We start from the raw sequence: 12402 nt of genomic DNA, 5'->3' as shown, positions 1-12402 counted from the left end.
AGTACCGACTGAGTACTTACTGTGCAGAGTACTGACCACTGAGAAAAATGAGAAACTGTCCTGAACCCCAAAAGACCACAGTCTAACTGGACACAGACACAGGATGACCATGATACAAAATCATAGTTTCTAAACATTGGGCAACAGGAGAGCTTTAAACTCTGTGTAGCTTCCCTGTAAGCAAAATGCCCCGAGCACAGGAGGGTGACAACGAATCACACCCAAGACCTCAGGTAAGGAGGTGAGCTTTACAACTGGCGGCATCTGTGAGATCCTTGTAAAAATGGCGGACGAGGAACAGTGGGCTGGGCACCAGCCAGGAGGGGCTTGGCACAGCACACAGCTCTGTGGCGTGGAGCAGAGCTTAGGACTCCACAGAGAGCCATGGCACCAGTGGGCCTGGGCCTGTATATTGGGACCAGCTGGTAAAATATCCCTACAGTGATATTTACATCTGTGCAAGGAGCACTGGGGTCATCTGAGGTTTTTAAGTATGATGCTGTCAAAAATCCTGTGGTGGCAGAAGGTGAAGGGTTGGAAGGACCAGGGATAAGTCAGAGGCTGGCTAAGGGGCTGTTGTACCCCGACATGTCGTCACATGACAACACCAGAAAACACTGTAGTGGGACCAGATCGAGTTTCTGAGAAGCAGATCCTCATGTTCAGACCTGTTAGGGTCTGGAAACAAGTCAGGATGGCGCCTGGCATTTTGCCAGAGGGAGTGGTTTGTGAAGTAACGCCAGCGAGCCATTAAGTGTGGAGATTCCTTATTGGTTGACTGCTGTATCTAGTTTATGTTAATTAAGATAAGCTGTGTGGAATGTATATATACCCCTCCTGTCCTACAATAAACGGCTCCCACTCCTGCTGTATCAATGTACACAAGTTGCTCATCCCCCCCCCCCCCCCCCGGTTATTTTGCTGCAGCCGGACTGCGGCACAGACCCTTGGTCCACCAAAGCCGTGGTCCTCCACCGTGTCTGTGGCTCACCTGCCCTGGGTGAGGGGACAATACCTGGGCATATTCTAAGGTCACATACATTTTCATTTACCCCCAAATTCATGTAGAACTCTCAGACTTTGCAGATTTCCCTCTGGGACCTAGGGTTCATATATACTCAGGTCAAGGTTTCAACCTTGAAAACTCAGGCTACTGTTTACCAGGGTGTCCTGGTGGTCCCTGGGCCTGGCCCACCTATCCCTGGGGTCCCCTACACCCACCCTCCGTACACACTGGGTGCATGTTATTCATAGTCATCTCTTGATCCTGCTTTTTATTTACGTGAATTTTCTAGATTCTGTTTGATTTGTAGTGCTGAATAGTCCCAAGGAAACACCTTAGCCATTCGCTGGCAATGTGGCTTCCCTCCAAACTGTGCTGAGCCACCTGCGCTATACACAAAGCTGTCAGCTTTCAGGAATGTGGGACAGAAAAGAAAGCCACTACAGCCAGCTCCCACCTCCTTTTCAGCCTGGTCTGCGCTGCAGTGCCTTTGTTGGGATCTGTGTGTCTCCTAAGGAGTCTTGGGAGGGGTGCCCTTTGCTTGAGGCCCTGGATAGGTGGACAGAGAGGTTTGTGGACGCAGCTCCTGGCGTGGGACTATTTTTCTTGGTTTAAATTCTGAACAGAGCCAGGAGAGCCCCTTTCTGGCACAAGCTCATCCTGAGCATTTGCTGTCCCCAAAGGCAGTGGCCTCCCCATTGTTGGTCACTCTGAAGAGAAACAGCGTGGCCGTTGTCCTGTGTTTCCTCTTTCGTTTCTGCTCGGGATTTTGTTAGGCTGTTGGGAAATTCTCGAGCTGGTTTTGACTGCCTTGTACCTCGTTGTGTCTGTGACAGTTGCCTGGAAAGACGTTTGTGTCTTTACCATGGTTTCAGATGGCAGTTAAAATAAATAATGAGCGTGACAATAAGGTTTCCAAATGCATTCATCAAGCTGCCCGTTTTACTGTTCCTCTGTCCGCTTTAAGTGTGGGTCTAGCTGTTTTAGCTCTTGACTTTTTTTTTTGTTTCCTTTGTAAATATTCTTGATATATAATTGTTTTCATTAATTCTTAGTGCTTAGGATGTTACACACTTTATTTTGTGTTTTTATAGAGTTCATTTGCCTTTTTTATGACTATTTTTCCCATTTTCTAGGAGTCATTGAGTATAGCACATTGATTATGCAAAATCTTTTGAGTTCTGATCACATTTATATTTTATTCTAAATTGTTAAATTTCACAAAATTGGTCTATATCTTTACTTTACAGTCATACTGAAAAAAGGATGTATCATTTTGGCATGCTCAGAATGTTTGCAACCCCAGAGTTTTTTTGTTTTTTTTTTTCCCCAAGCACAAAATGTGTCCAAGAGCACAGGATAGCCTCAGAGGCACAAAGATAAAAACAACAGAAGTATTTCCATTTACCCTGGGTTTGACAAAATGAAATAACCCAGAAACAGCATGGAAAGTAAATAGATTAATTGGGGATTGAAATTTCAGGTTTATTCATCTAAGATGCTTATGATTTGGAGATGGTTTATTGTAAATCGTCATGACCTTAGTGACATTTGATTAAAATTTTAAAAAGTCTAAAATCAAGACCTTATCGGCCCAAACCAGTGTTTGATATTGTATCTTAGAGCCATTGTGAATGTCTTTCTCAACGGTACATCTTTCTTTCTTTAGCCTCATGTGCAGTATTCAGTAGGCCACACGTTTGCTCACATAAAACCCATAGGAAATTTTAGTGCTTTGAAGTTCATGTGGCCACATAAGAGATTCATGACTTTGGGGCATGAGAAGAAATTCCATTTTTACGTGGCAATAGGAGATAGAGAAGAGAAGCCGTGGGAACATGTGGGGACGGCTTAGACCACAGTTGTTTTTGGAAACCTCATAGGCCTGGGGCTCAAGAAAGGCTCTGTGGCTCTCGCTGTCCCTCCTGTCCCCCCTTGCCCCAAGTGCCTCCCACAGTGTCTCCTAGGCCTTCACTGTAGAGGGATTCTACTTCTGGGAAAATAGGTTGTGAGAACAAAGAGGGGGACATGAAGTTACAAACGGACAGCTGTGGGGGCACCGAGGCAGACGGCGAGAACTGCCCTGAAACTCACCGCGTCCCCCTCAGCCGGGTGGGCTGCATGCTGTCCAGCCATGATGCCGGGTCACTCTTTCCAGATTCCTGCCTGGCGCTCTCGTAAGAATCTCTGCTGAAATGGCTGTGGGGGTGATTTTTAAGGCAACTTCAGCTACTTTTAACATGTGAGTTTTGCTTGGGGTGTTTATAATAAATACTAAGTATTTATTTAGTATTTATTAAACAAGTGTTTAATAAATACTTGCCTTTTAGATAACCATTTAAACAAATTCTCATTTCTGATAAACAGAAGCAACTCCAGTGTGGGCCAAAGGCTTCCCAAAGCAAGTTACTGTGTGTTTTAACCAAGTGTCTGGAAACCTGTTTGCAAACTTAGATTTGCTCAGCTGCCCCGTCTGGGCCTCTCTGGGCCTCTCTGGGCTGCCACTGTAGGCCGGGTGCTGTGCATGGGCCTGCTCCGGAAGCCTTCTGCATGTGTCTTCTTCCCAGTGTGGCCTCCAGGGACCTCACGCTGGTGGCCTGCTTGGGCCGTGGTGGGAGAGTTTGAACCACGGAAGATGGCAAAGCTGCACCTCCAATCTCTACTCCCTGGAACGTCCCTGGTTGAGAACCAGCCCGTGGGCCTCCCTGCCTGGCTGACATTTAGGTTCTTTATACACGAACGATTTCCTGCTGGTCTGATTCTATGAAAAAAATGTTTGCGTTTAGCTCTCAGTTGTGGCTAACTCTGCGGCCTGAGCTCCTGAGCATCAGTCTCCAGGCCCTGAGGCGGGGCCTGACCAGCGGGGACTGGTGAGCAGCAGGCGGGCGGGCCCTCTGGTTGAGGTCTGTGGCTCTCTCTGGCTCTTTCCTTCGTCAGGGTTCTGTTATTCCATCCAGTTCTTCATAATTAGATGCTAGAAATAGCCACCATGTGGCTGCAGAGCCTGCCGGGTGAGGTATGCGGGCAGCCGCCTTCCTGCTTCTTTCTGAGGGAGTCACATTCCAGGGAAAGGACAGGACTGACAGCAGCCTCAGTGCATGTCCCCCGGGGGGATATTGTTCACTGGTGTCACACGGTACCCTCCACCCTTGCCCACTGCACAGGGTTCGCGGTGTACACCTTGCGCACGTCCCAGTGGTCTCCTGGGGAAAAGGCAAAGGTAGTAAACTGCAAACCGTGCGAGAGTAATTCCTTCACATAACATTGATTTTTAATGAGATCACCATGTGGGATGGAAGTAATCTCCTTCTCAGAATCATCGGCGCAGGATCCTGTGGAACTCGGAGTGCAGTCTGTTTTATTTACAGAGATGCTATGGCCATTCCATGAAAGCATGGACAGGCTGGGTCCTGCTCAGGGGTGTTGGTGTGCCTGTGTGGGTCACAGCCACAGCCTCCCAGGCTCCCGGGGATAGACTGTCCCACTGTCTTGCAAATGCCATGCCTCATTAGCCCCAGCACCTGTCGTGATGCACATTTTTTTTCACAGTGGGACTGTGTGCCCCTCCAGAAGCCACCGCTCCTGCCACCAAAGCCAGGGCAAGAGTGGCTGTGTCAGTTAGCGCCACTCCGCATCCTCGATCCCGCCTGGAGACTTGACTGCCGTCTTTCCAGTAATTTTGGTTAAAGTGGGGCTGCTCGCATTTTGAACTATCTTTCTCTTCCCCTCTCTCTTTTCTTTCTTTCCTCTTTTCCTTTCTTCTTTCTTTCCCTCTTTCTTCCTCGTTTTTCTTTCTCTGTCCCTATCTTCCTCTCTCCTTTTCTTCCTTCTCCTTCCTTCATTCCTTCTTCCTCTCTTTTTTCTTTCTCTTTGTCTCTTTCTTCCTTCCTTCTGTCTTTCTTCCTCTTTTTTTCCTGTTTCTCTCTTTCTCTCTCTCTCTCTCCTCTTCCTCTCTCCCCACCTCCCTCCTGCCTCCCTTTCTCTCTTTCTCTCTGGGATGGGCGGGGGTAGTGCTGGCCCTAATGCTCCCTGTGGGGGCTGCTCCCTGGCCCCCTATTTTAGTCCTTTAAGCTCGGGTTGTCAGTATTTTAAAACACATTTTGCTGGTGCTGGGCACGGACCAGGGCCTTGGGCCCGCGAGGCGAGCACCTACCAACTGACCAGTAGCCCCCAGCCTTAAAGCACTTCCTTCTGTTTCTTTGTTTGTTTTGGTTCCTTTTGGGGACCTGTGTTCAGGGAATAAGGGAGAAGGCATCTAAGAAACAAAACAATCCAGATCACAAATGGGAACCTCACCAGCACTCAGCTTCCTCAAGGTGCTGTCCTCCCCTGTGGGGTGTGTTTCTGAAGCATCAAATCTGTCCTTCATTTCAGTGAAAATGATTCATTGCCTTTTGTTTTCAACCTTGCTGTCACGTTTTCATTTTCTGCACTATTTTTGTCAGAAAATTGGCATATGTGAGTCGTCAACCACGTAGGAAAACTTTTAAACCCTTCAGTAGTTGCAGTGTGAGCATATAATCTGATAATTATTTTGTAAGAATAGTCTGGTTTCTAAAATAGTTTCCCCTTTGGACTCTCTTGGCTATACTTGAAAATGCGCACATGATAGAGCCTAATAATAAAATTCTGAGCACAGATTTTTCTCGTGGCAACATTCTTGAACCGTGATTGCACTTTCATGTTGCTGTGCCCCAGTGGGCCAGGTGACATTTCTGGCTTGTTGTTTGTTGAGCCATCTCAACCTTGAACCATCCCCAAGTCCTTCCAGCCTGTGCTGGGGGACAGAGCCCCCTGCTGGTAGCTCTGGGGACCCAGCTCTCCGCGGGCAGCAGGAGGTCACTCTGTAGGCTGGGAGACCAGTGGAGACCAGGGGCGTGGAACGTGACTATGCCTGTGAAAAATGGGTGGCATGCTCTTGACTGACAGCTCAAGTCCTTATCATCTCAGACCACTTTTTCAATAGCATTTCCTTTCCTCTTGAAAGTTGGGTGAGGAAGACAAATACTTGATCCATGGAAATCATCTATTGTTTCTCAAATTAGTATTTCCTGGGAAATTATTCTTTAAGGTGATAATAGGTATGCAGGAAATTATTTAAAAAGTGTAACATCCTACAAGTAAGTTTTGGAAATGGTAGATTAAGTACAATTAAATGAGATTCTTTATTATAGACCTTCTCAGGGCTTTTAAATGAAAAAAGCATTTCAAGGAACATGGAGATTTTCCTAAACTTGTTTGCACATAGACCTTAGTTTAATTTTTTGGTGATTTTTATTATTATTATTCACTTGAGTCCTTGTTATGTTTCTTTGTGTGTGCTATTTTTGTCAATAACCTTGTTTAGAACTAGGATCACCAATATTGTATAAAGATTATTTCTCCTTAGCGCTTAGGGACGTGGTTTGTGTAACAGTTTGCGGTTTTTGGAAATAAGAGTTAAAATTGTTTGTATCTTAGATTTACAGGCAAATGAAACATTTATTCTACATGGGAAAAAACGACTGGGTCTGATACAGCTTTTATGAGACCAAACTCTTCTCATAAACTTGGTGTTTAAAAAGGACGGTATCTTACATCACTAAGACTTTTCCTACTTGAAAAGTTTTCTTGTGGGATTGTCTTTAGACACATCACTGTGTGTGACTCGGCAATGTTTTCTTTTCTTTTTTTTCTAGAAGATATATAAATCTCATGAGAAATGTCCAGGCAGGATCTCCAGTTTAGAGGAACCCTGGGGTTCTGGTTGTCTGGGTCTCTGTTTCATGTACAGAGATCTGTCTAACCAGACTTGGGGTTTCTATGCCAGGGGTCACTACTCATTGTACCAGGAAGTGCCCTTGTGCCAGGAGCAGTGTTAGTCTGGAGTTGGGGTGTTGTGCTGTGGTCCTGTGTCCCGAGATGGTCTCCAGGGATGTAGTTCTGTGGGCGTAGCTCCAGCCTAGTCTTGGGGTGCCACATGGCTTGGATTCTCCTCTGTTTGGCTGCTGCAAAGTGTGTGTAATGCGGTCAGCATCTTGGTGTCCTGCACTGTGCACTGCGTTCATTCTGCGGAGATTCTGGGCTCCAGGAAAAAAGCCACCTTACTCAGGAGAAGATGAAATGAATTCTCCAGTCCTGAGCATCCCGCCTCCACACTGCATCCTGAAGTGGGCAGTACTGTCCCTCTAAGCCTGATGAGTCTGGATCAGCAGAGGACAGGCTCCATCTGCCTCTGGAGAACGGGGCAGAGAGGGACATGCGACTGTCCTTCTGTGCCAGACACAGCAGCCTGGCCAACAGACAGGTGCCATCAGGATTTACCAGGAGACTCTTTGAGGACTATGCACCTTTGCTGTTCAAGGAGCTTGCTTTTAGCAGTTGCCTGAAGAAAAGGCACAACACAGATATTTGATTTAAACCAAATCCACAAAGCAAGAGGCATCTTTATTAGGTAATAGTTTCTTGCCATTATAGAAACATCCTGTACTATGAAAATGTATTTGATTCCTTCAGATAGAAAGCTTCTGATAAACTGGGTGTGGTGGCGCATACCTGTAATCCTTGTGATTTGGGAAGCTGCAGCAGGAGGATTGCAAATTTGAGGCCAGCCTCAGCAACTTAGCAAGACTGTCTCGAAAAGCTTCTGGTAGCTTTACGTGTGATTCATGTGGTGCACATTGAAAAGAATGGTTATTTCTTTTAAGACCCCCAGCATCGTGCCCCCCAAGCTGAGGGCTTCCTTGCTGCTGTTCTCTTGTTCAGTGAAGTGCAGCAAATCCCACCAATCCTGGCATTTCCTAGCTCCTCCCTGCTGCTTCCAAGTAGAGTTGCCAGAGGAAAGCACAATGCCCCTGCATCATTTTCCACCACGTCTATTAAAAAGCCGTTCACTGCTTATATCTAAGTTTGAATCTCATGGGGTGGCCTCCTCAGCTTTTATTTTGTGACTATAACCCCTGTGATTCCACATAACCTAGATTCTGACAAGACAGTAGTGCACTGGATTAAACACAAACAAGTGGGGCACGGTGGCACACACCTGTAATCTCAGCAACTCAGGAGGCTGAGGCAGGAGGATCACAAGTTCCAGGCCAGCCTTAGCAACTTAGTGAGGCCCTCAACAACTTAGTGAGACCCTGTCTCCAAATAAAATATTTTAAAAAGGTGGGAGGCTGGGGATGTGGCTCAGTAGATAAGCGCTCCTGGGTTCAATCCCTGGCATAAAACAAACAAACAAAAACAAACAAACCATCAAACAGCAGAAAAACACACACATGTACACACTTTTTATTTTGCGCTCAAGAAATGTAGCACAAACAGCCACTCTTTGCAGCCAGCAAAGCTGATTCTTTTACTTGAGCATGGTGTTGAGTCACAGATCACCTTAGCAATACGAGGGGCTTCTCTAGAAAGTGACCATGAAGCCCCCAGGGGCAGCTCTGCGCTTCTCCCTGAAATCCCCACAACTCAGCTGTCACTGGAGATTCTTAGTGACTGTGGCCCCCGCCAGCCCAGCCTGCCCTCCACACCACGCTGTGCTCTGGAAGTCGAGGGTTGCTCCCCGGGGTGTGAGTGGGGGACACCCCAGCTCTTGCAAGTGCCCAGAAAGCTCCTTGCTGCACCCCCAACACTTGGACATTCCTCTCTTGGAAGCTGGTGGCTTTGCTCCCTCCGTGCCTTATCTGGCCAGCTTTGAGGACCACCCAGGGCGCACATCAGATCTTCCCCCATGATCCCTCAGAATCGTGCACTATTCCTAGTAAGTGTTTGATAAACGCTTTCTGAATGAAGAAAAATGTCATTCTGACAGAAGTTCAGGGGCAAGACTCAAGAGATTTAGCCCCACAGTCTGAAGAGCAGCTTCGAAGCCCCCTGTTGTGTAAAACAGCAGCACACCCTGCCAGTGGCCGCCACAGTGGTGCTCACGCCGGACCTTCCACAGCCGAGCTTCTCTGCCACACCCTGTCTTCTGATGTGCTGGAGATTGGTTTTCTGAGTTCTCAGTGAGTGCCAGTGATGGAACTCGGTCTTTTTTGTCATTGTTGTTCAAATTTTCTCTCTCTATCATCTCTTATATCTCCCCGCAAGATGTGAAGACTGTTGTCGGCCGCACTCTTGGGTTTGTGACCATCGCGGCCACCACTTAATGGTGATGCTTTGCATTTTCTTTTTCTGACTAGCATGGAGGAGGGGAGATAATTCAGACTCAGGCACTGGGGAGACTGAGTTCAAAGCTCAGATTGGACTCCTTTGTTGGCTAAAGTCAGGCCAGGGCATGTCCCTGGTGATGGCCTGTGAGTGCCGAGGCTCAGGGCAGCACCTTCAAGTGACTTCCTTATGGTCCTTGATTTCTTAGAGACATAAATACGGTGGATTCCCTCGAGTGCCCGTTCAGTCCTGCTTGTTAATCATCCCAGGTCATTTCTCCATCGCCCCCTTTCCACTCTGCTGAGACTCCGTCTGAAGACCGTCAGTCTCGGGCTAGTTTCTGAAGGCTGCCGTCGCTCATCTTATAAGTAACCTTAACTACACTGTTCCCATCTCCCTGTACACTCTTCATTTCCAAAATCTAATTATAGTGCATGTGATGCCCGTGTCCAGCCAGAAAGCAGAGATTCATACAAAGTCACAGCAGGACGTTGGCTCCCTGAAGCAGTTGACATGGCAAATACATCCTCTGGGATTTGATGCTGATACCTGGCTGCACTCATCACGGGTTGGCAAGTGAAGCCCGTGGTCCCGTGGATCTGGTTACACCCCCACCCCTCAGGACAGCTCTGGTTCATTCCCATTGTCTTCAGTTTTTCCTTCTGGAACTTGACATTTGCATCTATTCTGAGGGCTTCCCTCCTTAGTAACATGCCCACTTGATTCCACAATGCACTCCTCTCCAAGAATGGGCCTGGAGCCTGTTGGGTGGCCTGGGGGCCCAAAGGGTGCTGGGCTGTATGCTGGGTGTCTTACCTCTGCCCAGAGGGGAGACATTGTGTGCACACAGGGAGTGGGGACAGCACTGTCACTCTCCTGGAGCCCACCCTGACCCGAGAAGGGCACCAGTGCAGGGGCCATCTGCTCCTCAAATTTGGGGGTGTTTGTTGTACATCCAAGGATTTTTGAAGACCAGCTTCCAAACACATTAGCAATTCTTCTCTGACTTAAAGGTCCACGTGCAAACTGTCCTCACAGTTGCACAGGGCTGGCTTCCTTACGCAGGGTGTCTTGGCTCAGAAAGAACCGGAAAGGGCCCCGGGAGACCCGGGTAGGACAGCAGGCTCACAGACATACCTCCAATCACACTGGTGTAAATGTGCCAGCAAAGCTGACCTGGCCTTTGGTGAGGAGGAAAGCACAGCTGGGTCACCAGTGCGAGGGTGTGACTGGAAGCAGCCTGGGCAGGACGATGTTAAGAAACTAGGGTGTGCCCCGGAAGCCAAGTCACTGCTCAGTGTAGTCTCCTAAGGCCCTGCTCCTCCAGAGGCGGGGCTCAGGCACTCAAAGTTTCTGAGATCTATTGCCCAGCATCTAAATGATGTTTAATAATCGCACATCATATTCAAAATTGGTGGAGAGTAGATTTCAGGTGTCTTACCACAAGAGATGAACAGTAAGGTGACAGATATGCTTATTAGCTTGATTTAATTAGTCCACGTTGTACACAATAACAAACATCACACAGTACCCCATAATCCACGCAACCTGTATTTGTCAATTAAAAGTAAAGATGAAACAGAGCCGCTCTGCAGGTAGTTTTCAGGTGGCTTTGAAGGCCTCTTCTGTAGAGCCTGAAACATGAGCTCCGCAGGGGGACCCTGCTGGGGACCAGGGCACTTGCCTGAGGGTTCTCACAGTCATCCATAGCAAGGGCTCAGTCCTGGACTAACCCTCAGCAGGGGCAGCCCCGAGGCCCCTGGGCCCACACAGGGAAGCAGCTCCTGGTGAGCTCCTGGAGGCTCTGCCCTGGGGACTGCAGGCCTGTGCTCCCCTGTGAGGGTGTCTTCACACCAGGACAAAGTTCAGACTCCCGGGGAGAGACCACGTCCTCCTGATCCCCCGCAGCGCACCACAGTCCCCCCAAACACCTAGGACACCCTGCTGTGCATCCGGAAGAGCTGTGTGCACTGCAGAGGGACACATAGGTGAGAGAAAGGGACCAGGTGGCAAAGATGAGCTCAGGCTACCCTCCACTGGGACTGTCGTGGGCCACACAGCCCCAGGGAGTGGTCTTGGCCCTCCCTGCTTCCCAGCCAAGAGCAGGGGAAGGTTCTCAGGCCTCTGCTCTCTCCCTAGTTGGGGCTTTCTTAAGATTAGAGGAACATTACGGCTCGTTAGGGAGGAAACGGCATTCTCAGGAATGACCCCGCAAGAGCTAATGATGGTTCCAGCAGGCTGTGCAGATTGATACTAATAAGAAGACCAGCAGGCGCCCTTACCCTGGCTGAGATTCGACACTCCACAGCGTCATGGCCATGGGAGGGTCCTGGGGACGGCATGGGGCAGAACCAGGAGAAAACAGCCCCGCTTCTAGGTTCTAGGCTGAGCTGCCGACTGGCAGGAAACTCTATTGCTTTGTCAATGAAGCAAATTTGATTCCAAAGTCAGCGCAAGAAAAAAAAAATCCAGCTCCTTTTCTGTCACTTTTAATATAATGGCACTTTAATAACTCTGACATTTCTTTATTTCATTCCTAGGTTTTTAAGACTTCACTTCAATCTGGGGCCATTGAACTTCTGGACCTTTCTAAAACAAAATCCTTTTAAAATTAACATTTAGAGCTAGTGTGTCCGTGTGTGTGTGTGTGTGTGTGTCCGTGTGTGGGTGTGCTCTATTTTGTATTGGATGACTTTAAAACTTGATTTTGCTGGAGGGAAAAGGCTTGTGTTTTAGAAACACTATAACTACCATGAGTAGTTAATGTTCTTTTATAACCAAATTGAGGATTCTCTTCATGAGTCTCAATATGAACTCAGATAATTTTTTTATCACTGACCCAAAGGCGTCTAAATTATTTTCAACTCAAAGGGCATCCAGGATTTTAAAACACACGTTAACCCTCAGAGGACCCTGAGTGCAGATTGGAAGGGTATGGCTGTTGGGTATGGTGGCTGGAAGATGTCTCGAAAGGGTGAATGAAGTACACATCTTTTGTATCACTAGATGCCAGAGGGGCTATGTGACATGTCTGGATGGCTTCACTGAGACATGCGACTGATTAGATATTAAGGTCAGGTGCTAAAAAATCAAGGTCACGCCATGTTGCGTTTTTCTCAAACAGCTGGGCCCAGATAAGTTCAGCCGTGGGTGATGCCAGCAAACAGATAAGGTGGCAGTTTTAACAATCATAAAATACTCTAAGGGAGAGGGCGGCCACGGTAAGATCAGGGCATTGGAATGATTTAGCTGGGGCTGAATTTCTTTTG

At 47.9% G+C, this 12402-nt stretch overlaps 1 long non-coding RNA gene across 4 annotated transcripts in view; it reads left to right on the top strand.

Moving 5' to 3' along the window:
* LOC124095962 (uncharacterized) overlaps positions 1-12402 on the top strand; it is a 134942-nt gene that overhangs the window by 29094 nt on the left and 93446 nt on the right. The gene's annotated exons all lie outside the window — the stretch shown is intronic.

The sequence above is a fragment of the Marmota monax genome, unplaced genomic scaffold (genome assembly GCF_021218885.2).
Source record: "Marmota monax isolate L192 unplaced genomic scaffold, Marmota_monax_Labrador192_F-V1.1 WCK01_AAM20220418_F8-fsc00083, whole genome shotgun sequence".
Taxonomy (NCBI): domain Eukaryota; kingdom Metazoa; phylum Chordata; class Mammalia; order Rodentia; family Sciuridae; genus Marmota; species Marmota monax.
The sequence above is the reverse complement of the archived record's forward strand: the minus strand, read 5'-3'. Positions and strand labels throughout refer to the sequence as shown.